Source organism: Oncorhynchus mykiss, chromosome 4 (genome assembly GCF_013265735.2).
Source record: "Oncorhynchus mykiss isolate Arlee chromosome 4, USDA_OmykA_1.1, whole genome shotgun sequence".
NCBI classification, from domain to species: domain Eukaryota; kingdom Metazoa; phylum Chordata; class Actinopteri; order Salmoniformes; family Salmonidae; genus Oncorhynchus; species Oncorhynchus mykiss.
The window spans coordinates 1,374,436-1,396,886 of NC_048568.1; the positions used below are offsets into that span (position 1 = coordinate 1,374,436).

At 39.5% G+C, this 22,451-nt stretch overlaps 1 long non-coding RNA gene across 2 annotated transcripts; it reads left to right on the plus strand.

The window, feature by feature from the left end:
* The first annotated feature begins 10,507 nt into the window (after positions 1 to 10,507).
* Positions 10,508 to 14,825, plus strand: LOC118964390. 2 transcript variants are annotated; one of them, XR_005051437.1, is made up of 4 exons: positions 10,508 to 10,573; positions 11,583 to 11,663; positions 14,522 to 14,566; positions 14,670 to 14,825. It is a non-coding gene; the product is annotated as an uncharacterized LOC118964390 (long non-coding RNA). The 2 variants fall into 2 exon arrangements; XR_005051436.1 differs by having other exon boundaries at positions 14,522 to 14,825.
* The last annotated feature ends 7,626 nt before the right edge of the window (positions 14,826 to 22,451 follow it).

Sequence of the window (22,451 nt, forward strand, 5' to 3'; positions counted from 1 at the left end):
AGTCTGCGTCTCTCACATGGGTAGGCAGACCATTCCATAAAAATGGAGCTCTATAGGAGAAAGCCCTGCCTCCAGCTGTTTGCTTAGAAATTCTAGGGACAATTGGGTGGCCTGCGTCTTGTGACTGTAGCATATGTGTAGGTATGTATGGCTGGACCAAATCGGAAAGATAGGTAGGAGCAAACCCATGTAATGCTTTGTAGGTTAGCAGTAAAACCTTGAAATCAGCCCTTGCCTTAACAGGAAGCCAGGGTAGGGAGGCTAGCACTGGAGTAATATGATAATTTTTGGGGTTCTAGTCAAGATTCTAGCAGCCGTATTTAGCACTAACTGAAGTTTATTGAGTGCTTTATCCGGGTAGCCGGAAAGTAGAGCATTGCAGTAGTCTAACCAAGAAGTATCAAAAGAGTTGATTAATATTTCTGCATTATTTTTGGACAGAAAGTTTCTGATTTTTGCAATGTTACATAGATGGAAAAAAGCTTTCCTTGAAATGGTCTTGATATGTTCGTCAAAAGAGAGATCAGGGTCCAGAGTAACGCCGAGGTCCTTCACAGTTTTATTTGAGACGACAATACAACCCATCAAGATTAATTGTCAGATTCAACAGAATATCTCTTTGTTTCTTGGGACCTAGAACAAGCATCTCTGTATTGTCCGGGTTTAAAAGTAGAAAGTTTGCAGCCATCCACTTCCTTATGTCTGAAGCACAGGCTTCCAGCGAGGGCAATTTTGGGGCTTCACCATGTTTCATTGAAATGTACAGCTGTGTGTCATCCACATAGCAGTGAAAGTTAACAGTATGTTTTCGAATGACATCCCCAAGAGGTAAAATAAAAAGTGAAAACAATAGTGGTTCTAAAACTGAACCTTGAGGAACACTGACATTTCCAGTTGTTTATCAAACCATCCACAGAGACAAACTGATATCTTTCCTACAGATAAGATCTAAACCAGGCCAGAACTTGTCTGTGTAGACCAATTTGGGTTTCCAATCTCTCCAAAAGAATGTGGTGATCGATGGTATCAAAAGCAGCACCTAGGTCTAGGAGCACGAGGACAGATGCAGAGCCTCGGTGTGTAGCCATTAAAAGGTAATTTACCACCTTCACAAGTGCAGTCTCAGTGCTATGATGGGGTCTAAAACCAGACTGAAGCATTTCGTATACATTGTTTGTCTTCAGGAAGGCAGTGAGTTGCTGCGCAACATCTTTTTCTAAAATTTTTGAGAGGAATGGGTGATTCGATATAGGCCAATAGTTAAAAAAAAATATTTTCTGGGTGTCACGCCCTGATCGTAGATTGCTTTGTAAGTTTCTATTTTTTGTTTGATCAGGGTATGATGTGGGTGGGCATTCTATGTTTGTATGTCTAGGTTTTGTATTTCTATGTATTTGCCGGGTATGGTTCTCAATCAGGGACAGCTGTCTTTCGGTGTCTCTGATTGAGAACCATACTTAGGTAGCCTGTTTTCATACTGTTAGTTGTGGGTGGTTATTTTCTGTTTAGTGTTGGTTGCACCTTGCAGAACTGTTTCGGCTATTCTTTTGTTATTTTGTATTCAGTGGTCAGTCAGTTAAGCTATTAAAGATAAACCCGTACCCCGCTGCACTTTGGTCCAATGACAGTGGACAAAGGTTTGGCTTTTTCAAGAGAGGCTTTACTAGTAGTTTCAGTAGTTTAGTTGGAGTAGGGTCCAGTATGCAGCTTGAAAGTTTAGAGGCCATGATTATTTTCATCATTGTGTCAAGAGATATAGTACTCAAACTTTTGAGTGTCTCCCTTGATCCTAGGATCTGGCAGAGTTGTGCAGACTCAGGACAACCTGAGCTTTGGAGGAATACGCAGATTTAAAGAGTCCGGAATTTGCTTTCTAATGATCATGATCTTTTCCTCAAAGAAGTTCATGAATGTATTACTGCTGAACAGAAAGCCATCCTCACTTGGGATGCTGCTTTTTAGTGAGCTTTGTGACAGTATCTGAAATAAATTTCAGATTGTTCTTATTTTCGTCAGTTAAGTTAGAAAAATAGGATGATCGAGCAGCAGTGATGGCTCTTCGATACTGCACGGTACTGTCTTTCCAAGCTAGTCGGAAGACTTCCAGTTTGGTGTGGTGCCATTTCCGTTCAAATTTTCTGGAAGCTTGCTTCAGAGCTCGGGTTTTTTCTGTATACCAGGGAGCTAGTTTCTTATGACAAATGTTTTTCGTTTTTAGGGGTGAGACTGCTTCTAGGGTATTGCGCAGTTAGGTGGTTAATTGATTTTTGTCCTCTGACGTCCTTGGGTAGGCAGAGGGAGTATGGAAGGGCATCAAGGAATCTTTGGGTTGTCTGAGAATTTATAGCCTGACCTTTGATGATCCTTGGTTGGGGTCTGAGCAGATTATTTGTTGTGATTGCAAACATAATAAAATGGTGGTCCGATAGTCCAGGATTATGAGGAAAAACATTAAGATCCACAACATTTATTCCATGAGACAAAACTAGGTCCAGAGTATGACTGTGGCAATGAGTAGGTCCGGAGACATGTTGGACAAAACCCACTGAGTGGTTTTGATGGCTCCGAAAGCCTTTTGGAGTGGGTCTGTGGGCTTTTCCATGTGAATATTAGTCACCAAAAATTAGAATATTGTCTGCTATGACTACAAGGTCCGATAGGAACTCAGTGAGGAACGCTGTATATGGCCCAGGGGGCCTGTAAACAGTAGCTATAAAAAGTGATTGAGTAGGCTGCATAGATTTCATGACTAGAAGCTCAAAATACGAAAAAAAATGGGATTTTTTGTAAATTGAAATTTGTTATTGTAAATGTTAGCAACACCTCCGCCTTTGCGGGATGCACGGGGATATGGTCACTAGTGTAACCATGAGTTGAGGCCTCATTTAACACAGTAAATTCATCAGGCTTAAGCCATGTTTCAGTCAGGCCAATCACATCAAGATTATGATCAGTGATTAGTTAATTGACTATAACTGCCTTGGAAGTGAGGGATCTAACATTAAGTAGCCCTATTTTGAGATGTGAGGTATCACAATCTCTTTCAATAATGGCAGGAATGGAGGAGGTCTTTATTCTAGTGAGAATGCTAAGGTGAACACCGCCATGTCTATGTTTGTAGATAAGATGAGAGCACCCCTCCAGCTAGGATGGAGTCCATCACTCCTCAACAGGCCAGGCTTGGTCCAATTATCTACAAATTCCCAAAATCTTTTGGGAGGGGCAGAAAACAGTTTTCAACCAGACATTGAGTTGTGAGAGCTCATCACAATTGGGAGGGGGCCAGAGACAATTACTCGATGCCGACATCTTTCAAGCTGATTTACACACTGAAGCTATGTTGCGCTTGGTGACCTCTGACTGTTTCATCCTAACATTGTTGGTGCCAACATGGATAACAATATCTCTCTACACTCACCAGTTTTAGCTTTAGCCAGCACCATCTTCAGATTAGCCTTAACATCGGTAGCCCTGCCCCCTGGTAAACAGTGTATGATCGCTGGATGATTTGTTTCAAGTCTAATACTGCAGGTAATGGAGTCACCAATGACTGGGGTTTTCAATTTGTCAGAGCTAATTTATTTTTTATTTTACCAATATTTAACTAGGCAAGTCAGTTAAGAACAAATTCATATTTTCAATGACTGCCTAGGAACAGTGGGTTAACTGCCTGTTCAGGGGCAGAATGACATATTTGTACCTTGTCATTTGAACTTGCAACCTTTCGGTTATTAGTCCAACACTCTAACCACTAGGCTACCCTGCCACTAATGGTGGGAGGCTTCAGCGTCTCAGACCCCGTAACAGGAGGAGTAGAGACCAGTGAAGGCTCGGCCTCTGACTCCGACTCGCTGCTTATTGGGGAGAACCGGTTGAAAGTTTCTGTTGGCTGAATGAGCGACACCGGTTGAGCATTCTTCAGCATTTCCCTAACCGTAAAGTTGTCAGGTAGCAAAGTAAGGTTAGCAACAAAACGCACAGCAGCACGTAAACTGCATTGCTTGCTGTTTGGTGTTGTAGGCTGGGTTTCTGTATAGCACTTTGTGACATTGGCTGATGTAAAAATTGCTTTATAAATACATTTGATTGATTGATTGACAGATTCGCACCCACTTTGAGATCTAAATATAAATGTAACCTTGAGCGACAGGGAGAGAGAACTCCAGGGCCAGACCCTGGTCTCTTCACCATGAGATACTGTCTTGCTGTGAATTAAGTATCATTCATACAAATCTTAACCTTGTGACCCATTCATATATATTTTGGTTGTCATGAACATCCAAGAGGATGGACTTTGCTATAAAATGCTGTGTCTCAAACCAGCTCATTGAGTTCTCAGTGATCACCTCCAGGGGAGATTACCGACCAGCTCCATTACTGCACTAATAAATAATACAGTTTGATTGCTTTACTAAAAGTCTCTCCTTTTGATTACAATAATTCCACCACACCTTACCAACACATGCAGTGCCCTTTGCTCTGTTGACCAAATCCTCCCCCTTTCTTTTTTATTTTCTTTCTGAGTAGCCCACACAGCGCTCCCCATCCCAGTAAGGATGTGTCTGTCATGAACACCCTGCGAGACACAACTCGGCTCATGACAACCCCTTACAGCAGTCGCGGTACTCTTGAAGGAGTCAATGCCCTTAGGCACGACGGGGATTACTTGAGCAACCAATGGCAGTGGTTCAATTTGTCCAGACACGTAGCAATCACCCAGTGCTGAAACAGACATCAACAGAAGTCCCAGAGTTAACACAGCTATCATAGAGGACATAAGACCCAATAACTGCATGCACAAGGGAAAAGGCACTGAGTGCCCCAGCTGAAACCGTGCCAGACAGGGCCAGAATGCAACCCTCTGTTGAGACAAAAATGCATGATTCAAAACCGAGTCCAGAACGAGACCCAGAAACTGAATGCACCGAGCCAGAGTCAAACAACTTTTTTTGTGATTCATTGTGAATCCCAGCGACTGAATGTAGTAAACCAGCATAGCTGCGTGGAGCTCTACATGTTCCCTTATCTCCGCTACGACCAGCCAATCGTCCAGATAGGCCAATACTCTGATCCCCTGGCACCGCACCGGTGCCAAAGCCACCTCCACCACCATAGAAAAGTTGCAGGAAGATGGGGAGAATGTTTAAATGAGATTTGATAGAAGCAATTCATATTGCCTCCAGACAGCTGTTGTGTGTAATAGCACATGCATCCTTCAGATCTATGGAGGTGAACCAATCGCTGGGACGCACCAACTGCAATGGAAGTGTGAGCATTTTCAATATTCAACATTGAGGTATTTGTTTAAAGCACACAAGTCCAGGATGGGACGCAATGTTCCACCACTCTTGGGAAATAACAACTACTGACTGTACCAACTGCTCTGTACTTCTGACTAGAGGTCTTCACGGATCCACCTTCACCCGAATACACAAGACCCAATCTAGGACCCGAGCGGATCCGGATCCAGAATGCTAAATGATGTCACAGGTCTGGGTCGGATCTTATATGATTTCTACGAGTTTCGGGTATGTGTAATTTCAATTGACTTGTCCGGAAGGTCCCATACAGATCCGAACATGACTGCTGCATCAGAGAGAGAGGTGAAGAAATTGCATAATTTATGCTGCTGCTCTTTGCTTTTCATTAGAGTGGCGCATGTACCTTGTTGTTGTTGGCCAATCATAAGCCATCAAAGCGGCAATAGGATACAGTCCTATAGCCTCAGTGTGGGGCAAAAGTGAGGAAATATCTAATCAATGGAAGATGTGAAAAGTGATCATACTTTATCACTCAGATATGAACAATGGTGCTAATTTGCAAAGTCATCAACAGCTTTTGTTTCAATTCAACCCAGGATTCAACTAAAAACAGACAATACAATATGCTTAGGGTTTCAAGCTCTGGGTAATTTTAAACACAATGATTTTTTTGTGATATTGAATTGTATTTGGTTGTCAACACAACCAAATATCTACATTTGAAGGAGAGGCATCTTCTGCTTGGATAATTTCATATGTGCCACTGACTAAGTCTACAAATTAATAATTTATATGGTGGATTCAAGTCTCCATCCCAACCAAAATCAAAGTTAAAGAATAGGACTAAATCAGATCAAATCAAACTTTAAAGGCACTTTAAATCAAGTTTGATTTGATTTAGTCCTATTATTTAACTTAGATTTTTGGTTGAGATGGAGATGTGAATCCAACATAACATAACAATGTTTTATTTGTCAGTGGCACAGATCGAACTATCCAAGCAGAAGATGCATCTCCTTCAAATGTTGATATTTGGTTGTGTTGATAGCCGAACACCATTAAATATCATTTTTGAAATACAATAAATAGCCTATTAACTTGTCGACAAGTTAACAAATTATACTGTATGTTGAATTCACATCTCCAACTCAACGAAAAATAAAAGTTAAAGAATGGTATTTTGGTATTTTGCCAGTGGCTCAGATGGAAAAATCCAAGCAGTTGATACCTTTAAATATGGATATTTGATGGCGTTGTCAAACAAACACAATTCAATATTACTTTTGTAATACAGTAAATAGCCTAAAGTTATCTTACAAACGAATATAACATTCAACCTTAAAATGAGTAACACATCCATGGCCACATTTTCAGGTAACTGTAACTATACATTTATTTTTATGTAATCATATAACGTGTGCAAGATGTCCAAGATAGGATGCGTAGGTCGTCGTAGGTCTGGGCATATTTTCACAATTACTGTAATAATCTACACAGAATCTTGAATGGCATTGATCATTTGCACCATGTAATTATTATGAATCTCAACTGCAATCCAGGTCATTTGGTTCGGCTATTAGAAGAAGCACAGTGATAACACATTAACAAACAAAATATCTGACATTGTATTCCAATTTGAACTTTGTTGAATATATACAGTGAGGCCCAAAAGTATTTGGACAGTGACACATTTTTGTTGTTGTTATGGCTCTGTACTCTAGCACTTTGGATTTGAAATAATATGATGACTATGAGGTTAAAATGCAGACTGTCAGCTTTATTTTGAGGGTATTTTCATGCTAGGTAAACCGTTTAGAAATTATTGCACTTTTTGTACATAGTCCCCCCATTTTAGGGAACCAAAGGTATTTTGACAAATTCAGATAAAGTAGTAAAAATATGAGTATTTGGTCCCATATACAGTACCTAGCATGCAATTGTAACCGGTGCTGTACTGCACCGCTGTCACTGTGCGTTGTGTGTGGTTGATTGAGACTATAGACGTGGACTTTGGAGATTAAGTTGTTTAATGAATCAGAATTCACTCTCTGCATCTGCATCCAAAAGGAAATAAAACATTTGTAGAGCACATATGTTCTGAGAATCGTCCCTCTTTCTACAACAGATGCACAAGGGACTGGGATCGTTCGAGGAGCTAGCCACCGTTCACACATACACATGCTAATACCTTAGCTAGCTATTAACCACATATTGAATTCAGAATGTTAATATCATCCTAAAAAATAAAATTACAAGTGCATCTTAACAATACCATCCACCTATGAGTAACCTCTAAATATACATTATTCATGAACAAAACACTGTGTATATGACTTTGTGCTTAAAAGAATCAAACTTTTCTGAAGACGACAGAAAAAGCGTGCCTACCTCTCATTGTGCATCAAAATGATTTGAGCACGAGCACGCAGGAGAGAGAATAAAGTAGACGGCACGGGTCAACATTTTGATTGATGACCCTGTGTCCATGATGACGTGTACATGTCCAAATATGGGCCTCCGACCATGCCATCCTGTTCCTGTGGTCACGTGTTAGAGGGTGTGTTATTTTATATCTATATTGCATCCTTTGAAGTAGTCATACTGGTCATTCATTATGCAGACATTTGTTTTATTAGACTCTATTTCTCATTAGGAATACGGTTGTCAGCCCCTTGGAGGCTTGATGCATGTACAAAGAAAAAGTACCAAATTCAACCATGGGTGGCTGTTAACTAAAATAATGGCAATGCGTGTAGTCATGTTAAGGTTTTCATTGTTTTCTTGTCAGAGTTTTATGGTTTTGCATATGACTGTGCATTACATGCTGTCGTAATAGGGTTGAGGATCAGATCAAGCTGTCACGATCGTCGTAAGAAGCGGACCAAAGCGCAGCGGGGTGTGAATGCATCGTTTTAATGGATGACGAAAACACGAAGTAAACTGAACAAGCCAATAAATGAACAACGACCGTGACGCTATATACCAAATGTGCTGACACAAGCACCTAACATAGACAATCACCCAACAATGACAAAACAGGCTACCTAAATATGGTTCCCAATCAGAGACAACGACTAACACCGGCCTCTGATTGAAAACCATATCAGGCCAAACACAGAAAAAGACAAACTAAACATACAGCATAGAATGCCCACTCAGATCACACCCTGACCAAACAAAACCTATAAACATACATAGAAAACTATGGTCAGGGCGTGACACAAACCTATTGGGAATTCTTGATCAATCAAAATGTACCTGTTTTCTGTATAGAATGACATGTATACAGATTATATTACAACTTTTTGTGTTTTGGCTTAGTGGTTGTTTCTTTACTAACTAGGAAAACTCAACAGTGTGTAAGTCTGAGAAACATTATTGAGATGGTTGGTTTATTGTTGTTGAAAGCTTGAAATGTACACACATTGAGAAGTGATATTGCAGCAACAGTTTTAAAGTGGGTAATTGTATTATATATATATATATATCCTTGCATGTTTGAATTAGAGCTCCTTTAAAGTATTTTCATCACCGCCTGGTAAACACATTCTTGTAAATTGTCTACGTTGACATTTCTGGTTATGTCTCACATGTAACGTAATAATACTAAAGATTATGATAATAATGTTATATTATTTTTATAATAATACATATCTGCAAACCAAATGTATTTCTGAAAACCCCTTTTTGCATCTTCAATAGTTGTAGATTTTCCAACGTTCGTAGATGATCCTCAGGGGCATATAACAACCAGGGTTGTTGTAGAGTTCAACACTCAGGAGTCAATGTCCTAGCTTTTGTCTTTTTCATAGCCTGAGAGAGAGAATATATTCCACAGCCTTGGTTTCTAATCATACTTTCTAATCAATAAGCAGGTCATGTTGACCCTAAGAGGGCAGAAGCTATTGTTTACAAACAGTGTGAATAAAAAAACATTGTTTCATTGTATAAATAGTCTTCATTTTTAAAAACGTACATGTAAATGCCTAGAATTAATACCTATCATTCTTAAATAATATATATCTATATACATACACATCACCTTGAATATTCAACTCCCCCTCAAAAAAGTTCCATGAGGAAGGAATGATTCCCCGATTATCGTTTTTATCTGTCCTGGGACTGCTGCCTGGTGTTTGGAGTTAGGGTAAGGCCGCTAGTACAAGAAACGTAGAATAGCATCTGTTTCATCGGTTCCTCCGATGTCGTTCAGAGTCCCTAATGCATCCAAGTCACCCGTTGTGTCAGTTGTCCATCATACCTAAAAAAAATTAAATAATAATAATAATAATTTTAAAACATCGTTGTCCCCCTGTTTAAAACACAAATAACTCGTGTTTAATATTACAATATCACGATAATATTCAAACAAAACTTATATATATATATATATATATATATATATATTTTTTTTTTTTTTTTAATTCACAAAATATATTGAGGGCTTTACAGACTATGTTATCTGTCCTGGCAGCTAAATATTCAGGGCTGTGTGTTTGCGCTAAAGCTGTGGTAACATAGTGTTAAAATGTATGCTCCACTAGACTCGCTCCACGTTCTGTCCCTAACTAGCGAATGTACGGAATGAGTTTACAGGGCCGTGGTGGCATTTTTTCGGGAGATATCATGTATGCAACACCCTGTATATTTGGTTTAGAGTACAAAGGCGGTGAATTCAAACAACAGGAGGGGGTGTCGAGACATTCTGTCTACAACCGGGGTGGGGGGCACCGGGCGCTGATTAGAGATATCAATATTTAACCCCGGGCGTTCGGGAGATATCTCGACATGCCGTATGCATGATGGTGCACACCTTGGTTTTAAACGATTCTCTACAGATAGAATGGGGCTACATGGTTGGGCCCTGTTGAACACACACACACACACACACTTTTGTTTTTGAAACGCACACACACTCCTGCTGCTCCGTCACACGCACACTCACGCACGCCCCCTGATTTTCGGTGTCTTTTTTTGTTCGCGACAGACCGGGGTGATGGCTGGAAAGGACATTTCCCATCGTTAAAGGGTGAGATACTGTTTTAAAACCATTGATTTAATTCCAAAATATATAGTACAAACTTTTTAAAGACATGTTAGAATTAATTACCAAATTGTACTACTATTTAAACATGCATCATTAGTGTTATTATGTAAAAACATTGGAGGCCTACAGTTGTACATTATTATAAACTTTATAACATACCATTGTAGGAAAGACTATAAAATAATACATGTTTTTTTCAGACATTACATTTCTTTGTGACAGACCGTGGTGATGGATGGAAAGGACATTTTCCTGTCATTAAAGGGTGATATATTGTGTATTCTATAATAATTTAAGGTCCATAAATATTTGATGCAAAATAATGAAAGCTTAATGTAGTTCAGATAGAGCACGATCAGCAGGGCGGGCGATAAGAGTACACAACTGTATCAACGGCTTGAATTTCTGACAAAATAATATTATCAATGTGTACAATATATTTGTTTATTAGACCTACCAACATATAACAAAATATTGAGATACTAAAAAATGTATATGCAACCTGTGGACTGATCTAGACTATGTTGAAATAATCTAAATGAATGCAGCGACCACTTCATTAAAAACCTATAGATGCATTTGACCGTAGACCATTTTGTTTTATAATGGTTACATGTTCAGTACACACCCTTGCATTCTATATTATAAAGTGGGCTGTTGGTCTTTGAGGTCCGTTATGTCAATTTGCCTTTATACATCTCATTGACCTACTGTCAACTCCCTCCGTTGTAAACATCTACAATAATCATTAGACGTACGCGTCAGAGTTATCATACCCCGTGTCGGGGTTTGTACAGAGTTGGGTAAATCCGCTTTTTGCTCCCCACTTACATGGGTAATAATCTCCAAGCTGCTCTAAACGTTGATGTTTTGGTGTCTCTAGGTTCATCTCTAGACTGTTGAATGAGGCCTGTTACAACTTTCTTACAAAACCTTTAAAGGGAGTTTGTGAAACCATTCAGTCGTGGATGTATGTAAAACATATTTAACACGAATTGCAGGTTACAGAAGACTCCTGTTGTACTATGAATCCCCACTCATCCCTGTTAGATCTTGATGTGTTGGCTCTCTATGTATGTACATGTTTATAATCCACATAGTGTGAATATTGTTTTCCATAAAGTTAATAACCCCCTAAACCGAAATATGAAATTACCGCTTCCCCTATCGTTAAAGCGTGAGATACATTTTTAAAACCAGTGATTTAATTCAAAATATTTTGTACATTCATTTTAACACATGTTATAATTCAAAATGTTTACTATTTCTTACAGATAAAGGGTCCGGTTAGCCCTAACCATTATCCGTTTCGAATTCACCATCGCAAAGACGCTTGTCCGCACCATCAAAACTCCGTAAGTTTTCCCTCCATGTGTAGATCAACCATCCTGCATGTAAATCCTGGGTATGCCCACATTATTAATTAATAAGATGTGTAGAAAACTGTTTAGCCATAAGTAAAGGCCTTTCATAAAGAGGCTGTCATGATTGCCTGTGCCACATATTTAACACATATTGCTTGTTAAAGAATACTACCGTTGTACATTTAATATCCACTAGCAGATTTCGTCGAATTTGCACAAATTCTGTCATGTTACTGTGGTCTTTTTAAAAATCAATAAATATGTGTGTAAAGTGTACATGTTTGTTTCACTGTAGATTTGTTTAAGCCCTCCTAGAAACACCTCATTTTATCCCACAGCATTAATTAATAAGCTGTGTAGAGTAAAGGCCTTTGATAAAGAGGCTAAACCTGAATCTGAAATTACCTTTAGGATCTTTTCTTTGGGGTTCTAATCTCTCCAGGTGTACATGCACTTAAAATCCTTAGGCTGGAGCCATCTGGAAGTTCTGTGCATGTACATATAAAGATAACTAAATAGGAAACTAGGCTGAGAAACATTATTTAGATGGCTGTTTAATTGTTGTTGAAAGCTTGAAATGGACACAATGCCAAGGGACCTTGTTTCTAACACACACACTCCAGCTTCATAGATAGCAACCAATGACGGCCTAGGAACAGTGGATTAACTGCCTGTTCAGGGGCAGAACGACAGATTTGTACCTTGTCAGCTTGTCAACCTTCCAGTTACTAGTCCAACGCTCTAAGACACTAGGCTACCCTGCCGCCCCTAAAGTGAAGTCATGTTAGTCACATTACACCTAATCTCATTCCCAGACACTTCCGCCCAAATGTGCAGAAGGTCTGGTGGACCAACACATTAAACTTGGCCTTCATTAGTTAAGGTTAGGTTTAACATTACTATTTAAGAAGATCAATTGTGTAAATGGGCAGGGTTTAGCAATAATTATGACTTTTTGACTGTGTTAAGTAGTGATGATGACAAACACTTTACCCGGTAAGGTCACACCTATAGAATTCTGTCGTTACTCCCACTAAGGCTAACTTTGAATGGTTGATATCCCAGGCTTATATGTGCCATGTGTGGAGATGATGTTCCACCAAGAAACACTTACCTTGATGAAAGCCCCCAACCTAGAGAAATTGAGTGTGTCTTTCTTCTGGAACCAAGTTACATGTTCCTCAGTACACAAACATGCACACAACAAAAACCATCCATAACGCACGGTGCTCTGCCCAGTCAGGTCTTTGACACAATGTAACAGGTTGTAATCAACCCTGGTCTCCATCATGGGGACAGAAGAGGAATAGCTGGTGCGGAAGTGTCAGGTTGGACAACTCCAAATAATCTTGGTTCTGACACACACACACACACACACAAATGCAAACTTTGCAGATCCATCAATCAATTTATTATTGTTTTATTTATAAAAGTACATTTTACCCCCTTTTTCTCCCCAATTTCGTGATTACAATCTTGTCTCATTGCTGCAACTCCCTAACAGTTCAAATCAGACAACTTTTGTCATGTATAACACATACATAAATGCATTGTATCATATGACGCTGTACTTACTATAAATTCAGACACCTTTGGTCATTCATAACACATACATAAAGGTTTAATGATGTAAACAGATGTATTGTCAAAAAAGAATAGAACACGTCTGTGGATGCTACTGTTGGATTCGACATTTTGAACATTGAGATATTAAATAAATTATAGGGAAGAAGTAGAGCAACGGTTGAGATAGGGGAGACAGATGGACATCTGTGGACTAGGGGAAGGAACGGTTGAGGTCAGGAGGTGAGGTCAGTTCCCCTTAATCCCCTTAAGGGAGTAATCCGGGTTTAGTATCTGGTTACCTTATTCCTGTTGAGAATAAGATGTAAGGATTGGAGAGAAGGGGGAGTGTCTTAAGTGGGATATAAATATCTGGATGGGACAAATGTTGGGTTGTCTGAATACAGCTGTACAGAACCTTTGGGAAGGACTAAACTTGGTTAAAGCTTCTCTATGATGAGAAAGTTAGAGGCTCAAAGATCCCCCATGACATGCTAATCTCTCACCATTACCAAAATCAGTCATGTATACAGCCATGCCTTCATTGCCTGGTCTTCTCCTGGGCTGCTGCAATGATGATGAATGGGCCATGTCGGCGGATAATGGGGCCAGACAGCTTAGCATTAGCTTGGGTTTCATAGTGTTGCTGTGAATGGGGAAGTGGACTGCATTTAATAGCACGCACGTTTTCCAATAACAGCAGCATTCTGCAAGGGCTGACCAATACTTTATCAAAGCCTTCGGCGAGGGGACGGACTAAAGTTAAACTGTTACATCAACATCACCTTCCTTAGCAGCTATAGTGGAACATTTAGATGTTTACCAATTGACACGGGCACAGTTCTTTAAGTTGCTCAATGTCCTCTCAACTGCCCAGTCTGAGAACAACCAGCAGGCTAGAACCTTCCACTAGTCTCAAACCCTTAAGCTTTTGCAGATGTATGATAGAAAGTAAAAGCAATAACATAGTAGAAGCGAGGATAATAGAATTGAGTAGATGCAATAAACCTATCCCATTCCTACGGCCTGCTTCTACCTATCCAGTTCCTACCACACCTACAGTGATGTAATTCTGGTTAATTATACACTATTAATGATGCCCATTTAATGGGAACCGATGAACTTTAAATGCATTTGAAGTTCATTGGTGTGAACTGGGATGAGTATTTGATTCGATCATTTCATTAGTACAGTGCTCTGTTTTTCTCATGCACACACACAAACACACGCACTTACACACAGTAGTGACCCAATCTAACTGTGAGCCTTTCTTTCTACCCACACAGATCAATGTACTCCAGTCTAAGAGAAGATCGGAAATCCTCAAATGGGTAAATATCGTTTTCTACGAAAATAACCATATGAACTTAACTGTTGTTCCCATGTCTTTTGCCTCGTGTACGACGTCTCTGATTGGTACGTTCCTGTCCGTAGATGCTGTCCTTCATGTACGCCCACCTGACCTTCTTCCACCAGGGTTACGACCTCTTCAGTGAACTACAACCTCTCATGGAACAGCTGGGGGGACAGGTAGGCCTTTACCCCATTTACTCCCATTAAACTGTAACTGTATCTCCACCTGGCCCATCCGAACACAAAGTGGTTCTTAAACCTCTCCTCGGGGATCCCCAGATATTTTACAATTCACCTAGTTAAGGGCTTGATGATGATAAGTTGCCAAGTTGAATCAGGTGTGCTAGCTCTGGGGGGGTTCCCCGAGGAGAGGTTTGAAAACCACTGTCCCCTCAGCGCTAACATACCTGATTCAACTTGGCAGCTTATCATCAAGCTCTTACTCTCTATATAGAAAGGTAAAGCCATGCCAGTCAACGCTTTTTTCTCCCTGCCAAGGGGTTGAACTAGGGTGAAAATGAATTGCTTCGCCCCACAAACCAAACTGTTGTCCATTATTTTCGATGGGTGCATATGTACACAAATGTGCCCTAGTTTAGTTCAGTGGCACTAGGTTGGGACAACCAACACTGGGCCTGTGGCCAGTAATGATGCACTTTCATTGTGTGTTCCATGGTCACTGGTAAGGGCTGGGAATTGCCGGTGACCTCCTGATGCGATACTATCATGATCCTTAGATGCCGATACGATAGTTTTGCGATTCTCACGATTTTATATGTATTGCAAATCGCGATTGCGCACTATATGTCTGCTGCGGAGAGAAGAGAAAACAAGTTTTGATCAGTCAGAGAAATAAAAGTACTGAAGAGATGTTGGCTCACTATTAAAAAAAAGATATAGGATAAAACAAACTGGAGTTTCGGCTCAGGTACAGCCGACTAGCGCTAGCTAACGCTACCTACAGCAGCAAATGTTAGTAATTGGATTTTTTTTAAATATAGATTTTTTTTCCACCATCACTGGTCAGATACACCAGCAGCTTCCTCTGGGCCAGGGGGAGTTTAAAACAGGGCTGGGCGATATGGCCAAAGTATCATATCACGTATTGCCGGTTTGACAGCATTTTATGTTTTGTGAGTAGTGCGTGACCCTAGGGTGGCAACGCAAACATTCTAAGTGATTTCAATGGGTCTTTCTCCATTCTGATTGTTTTATACTGTTGAATTCCACTTCAATCAAAAATAATTTCCTGCATTTATTTGTGATAATTTCCACACTGCCACAAGATATTTCTATTTAACTAGGCAAGTCAGTTAAGAACAAATTCTTATTTACAATGAAGGCCTACCCCTGCCAAACCCTAACGACACTGGGCCAATTATGCGTTGCCCTATGGTAATCCCAATTACAGCCGGTTGTGATACAACCTGGAATCGAACCAGGGTCTGTAGTGACGCCTCTAGCACTGAGATGCAGTGCCTTAGACCGCTGCGCCACTCGGGAGCACAAACATAGCAAGGCCGTCATTGTAAAAAATGATTTATTCTTAACTGACTTGCCTAGTCAAATAAAGGTTCAATTAAAAAAAAATAATATCAGGAGAGGTTAGCATTTTTGGGGGGTATGATATTTATGCTTCTAACTGAAATCTCTATCTGACTGAGGAACAGGATGAGGTTAACCCAGCCTTTCATATCTACTTCTCTGTGTTCAAATGATCAGTGTCCAATCTACAAAAAAGTGTCCATTTCCATTTACCTTTATCTTAATATTCTTGACAATAAAATGTTTTACAGTATGTCCTCACTTATTTTCTTTGAAATTGTAGTTACAAAACAAACATAGGTTACATTATTACTGGCTGCCATGGCCACGCGTGTGTAGAGGGGCCGATGGGGTCTCACCCTTCTCGTGAAGTCAAAGGGTGCAGGGCAAATCAGATGCCCAGTCACTGTCCTGAAATGTGGAGGTGGGTGGTGCATAGAGGCTCACCTTTTTGGACGGTGACTATGGAGCCAATGTGTTAAGTTAATGTGTTCTGGCTAAGCAACACAAACATAGGCACAGACACATGATAACATACGCACTATACACACACGTACACATTAATTTTGTGTTGTTGATATGTGGTAGTGGAGTAGAGGCATGAGGGCACACATTTAGTGTGTTGTGAAATCTGTTAAGAATGTATTGTAATTTTTTAAAAATTGTATAACTGGCTTAATTTTGCTGGACCCCAGAAAGAATAGCTTCTGCCTTGGAGCAGCTAATGGGGAACCATAATAAATGGAAATATGTTGTGCGCTCCTTTTGGAAATGGATTGATCATCACTCACCAATCTTTGAATTAGTTAGAATGGTTTATTCATGAAAATCTGTACTGTTTTATATATAATGTTTTGGGAGAGCAGTTAAATGTGTATTGTTACAGTGGTATGTTTTGCAAGTGTGTGTGTACATAGGACAGTAATTTAGATAACTCTGGAACAACCCTGGCTGGCTTGGCTGTGCCCACTCCCTCTCAGAACCCTGAATTTAGTGTTTTCTTCAATACTCTCATTACCAGTGTGCATTGCATGGTTTTGTCTATGTATTTATTATTACTGCATGCTACAGCCTTTGGCTAACTACAAATGTCCAAGTTTCCGGGGGTATATGGTGCTCCAGGTGTTACCTGTTAGTGGTGGGGGGTGGGGTGTACATGTAGACGTGTACAGCTTGCCGTGTTCAGGTAGGAGAGAAGTGTTGTACGAGCGACAGTGCTGAAGATGGTGTTTGAAATGTGCGAGCGCTCCGATTATTATTTTATTTTTGGGGGGTCAGCTTTAATATTGTAGATTGAGGCTTCCATCAATGTAATTGTCTGCATCCTTTCAAATCCCCCATTAATTCAAAAAAATATACAGTATATATATATATATATTTTTTTTTTTAAAAATATATTTTCCTTTATTATTTTCCACTAACCCTACCATCCCTCCCCTAATTGGAGTAAACTAATGGACAACAATTCTTAGGCTTCTACTTCCAGCTTATTCATACTATATACATTTTATCAACACTGTATAGTTTATAATACTTATATTTTCTTTGTTTTTAGTACCATCCTTCAGCTCCACTCAACCCCTCCCATCAATCTCTGAAAACCATCCAGTTTTGATATCTATTTGCCATATATTTTTCAACTGTGCTGTGATATTTCACAAGTTCTGAACCTTTCTATTCTCATAGATTCTCCATATTAAAGAATTAAAGAAACATTTTTGCTAAGAGTATTATTTAATCGACTGACTATGACTTAAAATTAAAAATTAAAATGACCCAGTAGTGCTATTTGCAGAGTTAGCTCCAGGTAAATGTTGCAATTCTTTAGCCATTCCTGAGCGCTCCAGTTATTGATTATTGAACATTATGATTTCATTGCTGTTATAGGCCTACAGAAAATAAAAGCTTTGCATTGCAATCTCTGATTATTTCCACGCTCCATCCATGATGGTAAAGAATCTGGGTTTATTCATGTTTAGTTGTTTATTTAATGATCCTCACCTCATTAAACCAGGTGGCATAACAGCTACAATCTTGAAATTGTAAACAACTTGTGCTGTAGTTTGAATGCTGCAACAGCTAACTGGTGAATGTTTTAATTGAATCAGTAGATTTTGATCGTTTGTGTATTTTAAAGCTGATGCTATGCTAAATGAATGTATGATTCTGACAGTAAGCAACTTCTATCAAAATGTGTATATGACAGTGTTTGCAAACTGTATCCGACAGGATCAAGCATTTACAGTACTGAAATGTCCATCTGGCTCTGCTAATTTGTCAGAGTAGTCTCTTGAAAAGTGGAGTTTCATCTGTTCTTATTTAGTGCTGTAATCCAAAGGATTGAATGTGAATCCAAAATTAATATGAATGCAGCCGAAGCATCACCCAAGTAGGTGCTACATATCGTCAATGGAGGAGCAGATACCTACGGAGGAGCGGCTACTATAGGGAAACTGGGAACAACGGAGAAGCCGAGGGGCCCTAATGAAATGCTCCTGGCATGTCTGACAGACTGACTTTCTCCCTGGCTGTACCAACGATGCCCCCTCCACTCCAGCCATAGGCTTCAGACTTTTTCAAACCCTCTGAACTCCTTTTCCAAGCAAATATCTGAAGCGGACTAGAGACACCATACACTCGCCTCTTTAATTTGTTTTGCTTTAAATGCTTTGAGATTATTTTGTAATATAAAGTGCCTTCAGAAAGTATTCATGCCCCTTGATTTATTCCACATTTTGTTGTGTTACAGCCTGAATTCAAAATTGATTAAATATACTGTTTTCACACCCATCTACACACAATACCCCATAATGTGAAAACATGTTTTTAGAAATGTTAGCAAATTTGTTGAAAATTAAATACTGAAATCTCATTTGCATAAGTATTCACCCCCCTGAGTCAATACTTTGTAGAAACACCTTGGCGGTGATTATAGTTGTGAGTCTTTTTGGGTAAGTCTCCAAGAGCTTTGCACACCTGGATTGTACAATATTTGCCCATTATTCTTTCAAAAATTATTCAATCTCTGCCAGCTTGATTGTTGATCATTGCTAGACAGGCATTCAATTCTTGCTATAGATTTTCACCGATTTAAGTCAAAACAAACTGCTGTAGGCCACTCAAGAACATTCAATGTCGTCTTGGTAAGCAACTTCAGTGTAGACTTGGCTTTGTGTTTTAGGTTATTGTACTGCTGAAAGGTGAATTTGTCTCAGTGTCGGTTGGAAAGCAGACAAAACCAGGTTTTCCTCTAGGAATTGCCTGTGCTTATACAGTTGAAGTCGGAAGGTTACATACACTTAGATTGGAGTCAATAAAACTTTTCTTCAACCACTCCACAAATTTCTTGTTAACAAACTATAGTTTTGGCAAGTCGGTTAGGACATCTACTTTGTGCATGACAAGTAATGTTTCCAAAAATTGCTTACAGACAGATTATTTCACTTATAATTCTTTGTATCACTATCCTAGTGGGTCATAAGTTTAAGTACAGTAAGTTGACTGTGCCTTTAAATAAACAGCTTGGAAGATTCCAGAAAATGGCGGCATAGCTTTAGAAGCTTCTGATTGACTCAAATGATGTCAATTAGCCTATTGGAGGTGTACCTGTGGATGTATTTCAAGGACTACCTTCAAAACGCAGTGCCTCTTTGCTTGACATCATGGAAAATCAAAAGAAATCAGCCAAGACCTAAGAAAAAAAATGTCAACCTCCAAGTCTGGTTCATCCTTGGGAACAATTTCAAAATGCCTGAAGGTACCACATTTAGCTAGACAAACAATTATAAACACCATGGGACCACACAGCCGCCACACCGGATGGGACGTTAAACGGGTGTCCTGACTCATTAAAGATCTCATGGCACTTATCGTAAGAGTAGGGGTGTTAACCCCGGTGTCCTGGCTAAATTCTCAATCTGGCTCTCAAACCATCATGGTCATCTAATAATCCCCAGGTTACAATTGACTCATTCATCCCCCTCTCCCATGTAACAATTTCCTAGGTCGTTGCTGTAAATGAGCACGTTTTCTCAGTCAACTTACCTGGTAAAATAACAGATAAAAAAATACCACAGGAAGGAGACTCATTATGTCTCCTAGAGATGAAGTACTGCAAATCAATCCCAGAACAGCAGCAAAGGACCGTATGAAGATGCTGGAGGAAACGGGTACAAAAGTAACTATATCCACAGTAAAACAAGTCCTATCTCGACATAACGTCGGCAGTGTAGCCTAGTGGTTAGAGTGTTGGACTAATAAAAGGTTGCAAGTTCAAATCACCAAGCTGACAAGGTCCAAATCTGTTGTTCTGCCCCTGAACAAGGCAGTTAACCCACTGTTCCTAGGCCACCATTGAAAATAATAATTTTTATTAACCGACTTGCCTAGTTAAAAGGTAAAAGTAACCTGAAAGGCTGCTCAGCAAGGAATACACTGCTCCAAAACCGTCATAAAAAAAGCCAGACTACGGTTTGCAACTGCACATGGGTAGAAAAATCGTACTATTTGGAGAAATGTCCTCTGGTCTGATGAAACAAAAAGGGTGCTTGATGCTTGCAAGCCGAAGAACACCATACCAACCGTGAGGCACGAGGGTCGCAGCATCATGTTGTGGGGGTGCTTTGCTGCAGGCGGGACTGGTGCACTTCACAAATTAGATAGCATCATAAGGATATATTGAAGCAGCATCCCAAGACATCAGTCAGGTTAAAGCTTGGACGCAAGTGGGTCTTCCAAATGGACAATGACCCCAAGCATACTTCCAAAGTTGCAGCAAAATGGCTTAAGGACAACAAAGTCAAGTTATTGGAGTGGCCATCACAAAGCCCTGACCTCAATCCTATAGAACATTTGTAGGCAGAACTAAAAAAGCGTGTGCGAGCAAGGAGGCCAACAAACCTGACTCAGTTACACCAGCTCTGTCAGGAGTAATGAGCCAAAATTCACCCAACTTCTTGTGGGAAGCTTGTAAGAAGGCTACCCGAAACATTTGACCCAAGTTAAACAATTTAAAAGGCAATGCTACCAAATACTAATTGATTGTATGTAAACTTCTGACCCACTGGGAATGTGATCAATTAAATAAAAGCTGAAATTAATCACTACTATTATTCTGACATTTCACATTCTTAAAATGAAGTGGTGATCCTAACTGACCTAAAACAGGGATTTTTTTACGAGGATTAAATGTCAGGAATTGTGAAAAACTGATTTTAAATGTAGTTGGCTAAGGTGTATGTAAACTTCGACTTCAACTGTAGCTGTGTTTCATGTTTTTATCCGAAAAAAAACAAGCATACCACATTTTTTGCAGTATTACTTAAGTGCCTTGTTGCCAACAGGATGCATGTTTTGGAATATTTTTACTATGTACAAGCTTCCTTCTTTACACTCTTTCATTTAGGTTAGTATTGTGAAGAAACTACATTGTTGATCCATCCTCAAATCACAACAATTAAACTCTGAAACTGTTATAAAATCACCATTGGCCTCATGGTGAAATCCCTGAGTAGTTTCCTTCCTCTCCGGCAACTGAGTTATGAAGGACACCTGTATCTTTCTAGTGACTGAGTGTATTGATACACCAGCCAAAGCCTAATTGATAATGTCACCATGCTCAAAGGGATATTAAGCGTTTGCTTTTTTTTTTTACCAATCTGTGCCCTTGGTGCGAAGCATTGAAAAACCTCACTGAGCTTTGTGGTTGCATCTTTGCTTGAAATTCAATACTCGATTGAGGGACCATATATATATATATATATATATATATATATAGATAGATGTGGCTGGGGTACAGAGATGGGGTAGTTATTTAAAATAAAATCACGTTAACCACTATTGTTGAACACGGAATGAGTCCATGCATCTTATGTGATTTGTTAAGCACATTTTTACTCCTTAACTTATTTAGGCTTGCCATAGCAAATGGGTTGAATACATTGACTCAAGACGTTTCAGCTTTTAAAAAAAACTGCAAAATGTTCTACAAACAAAATTCTACTTTGATATTATGCAGTATCATGTGTAGATCAGTGACAAAATCTAAATGTAATATAACACAGAATTCGGGAGAAAGCAAAGGGGTGTGAATACTTTCTGAAGGCACATACTTTCTGAAGTCTTAAATTATTATGTTTCATAGTCCCACCATTTATTTTTTATTATTTTCAGAAAACAATGGGTTTTGCAATGCTGCTTGAAATGTACTCAAATGTATATTAGGAACAGTCATTCAGAATATTGGTGAAATAAAAGAACTGTGTTTGTGGCAAAGATGACAATGAAATTAAGCACTTCAGTGCAGCGACAAACCAAATG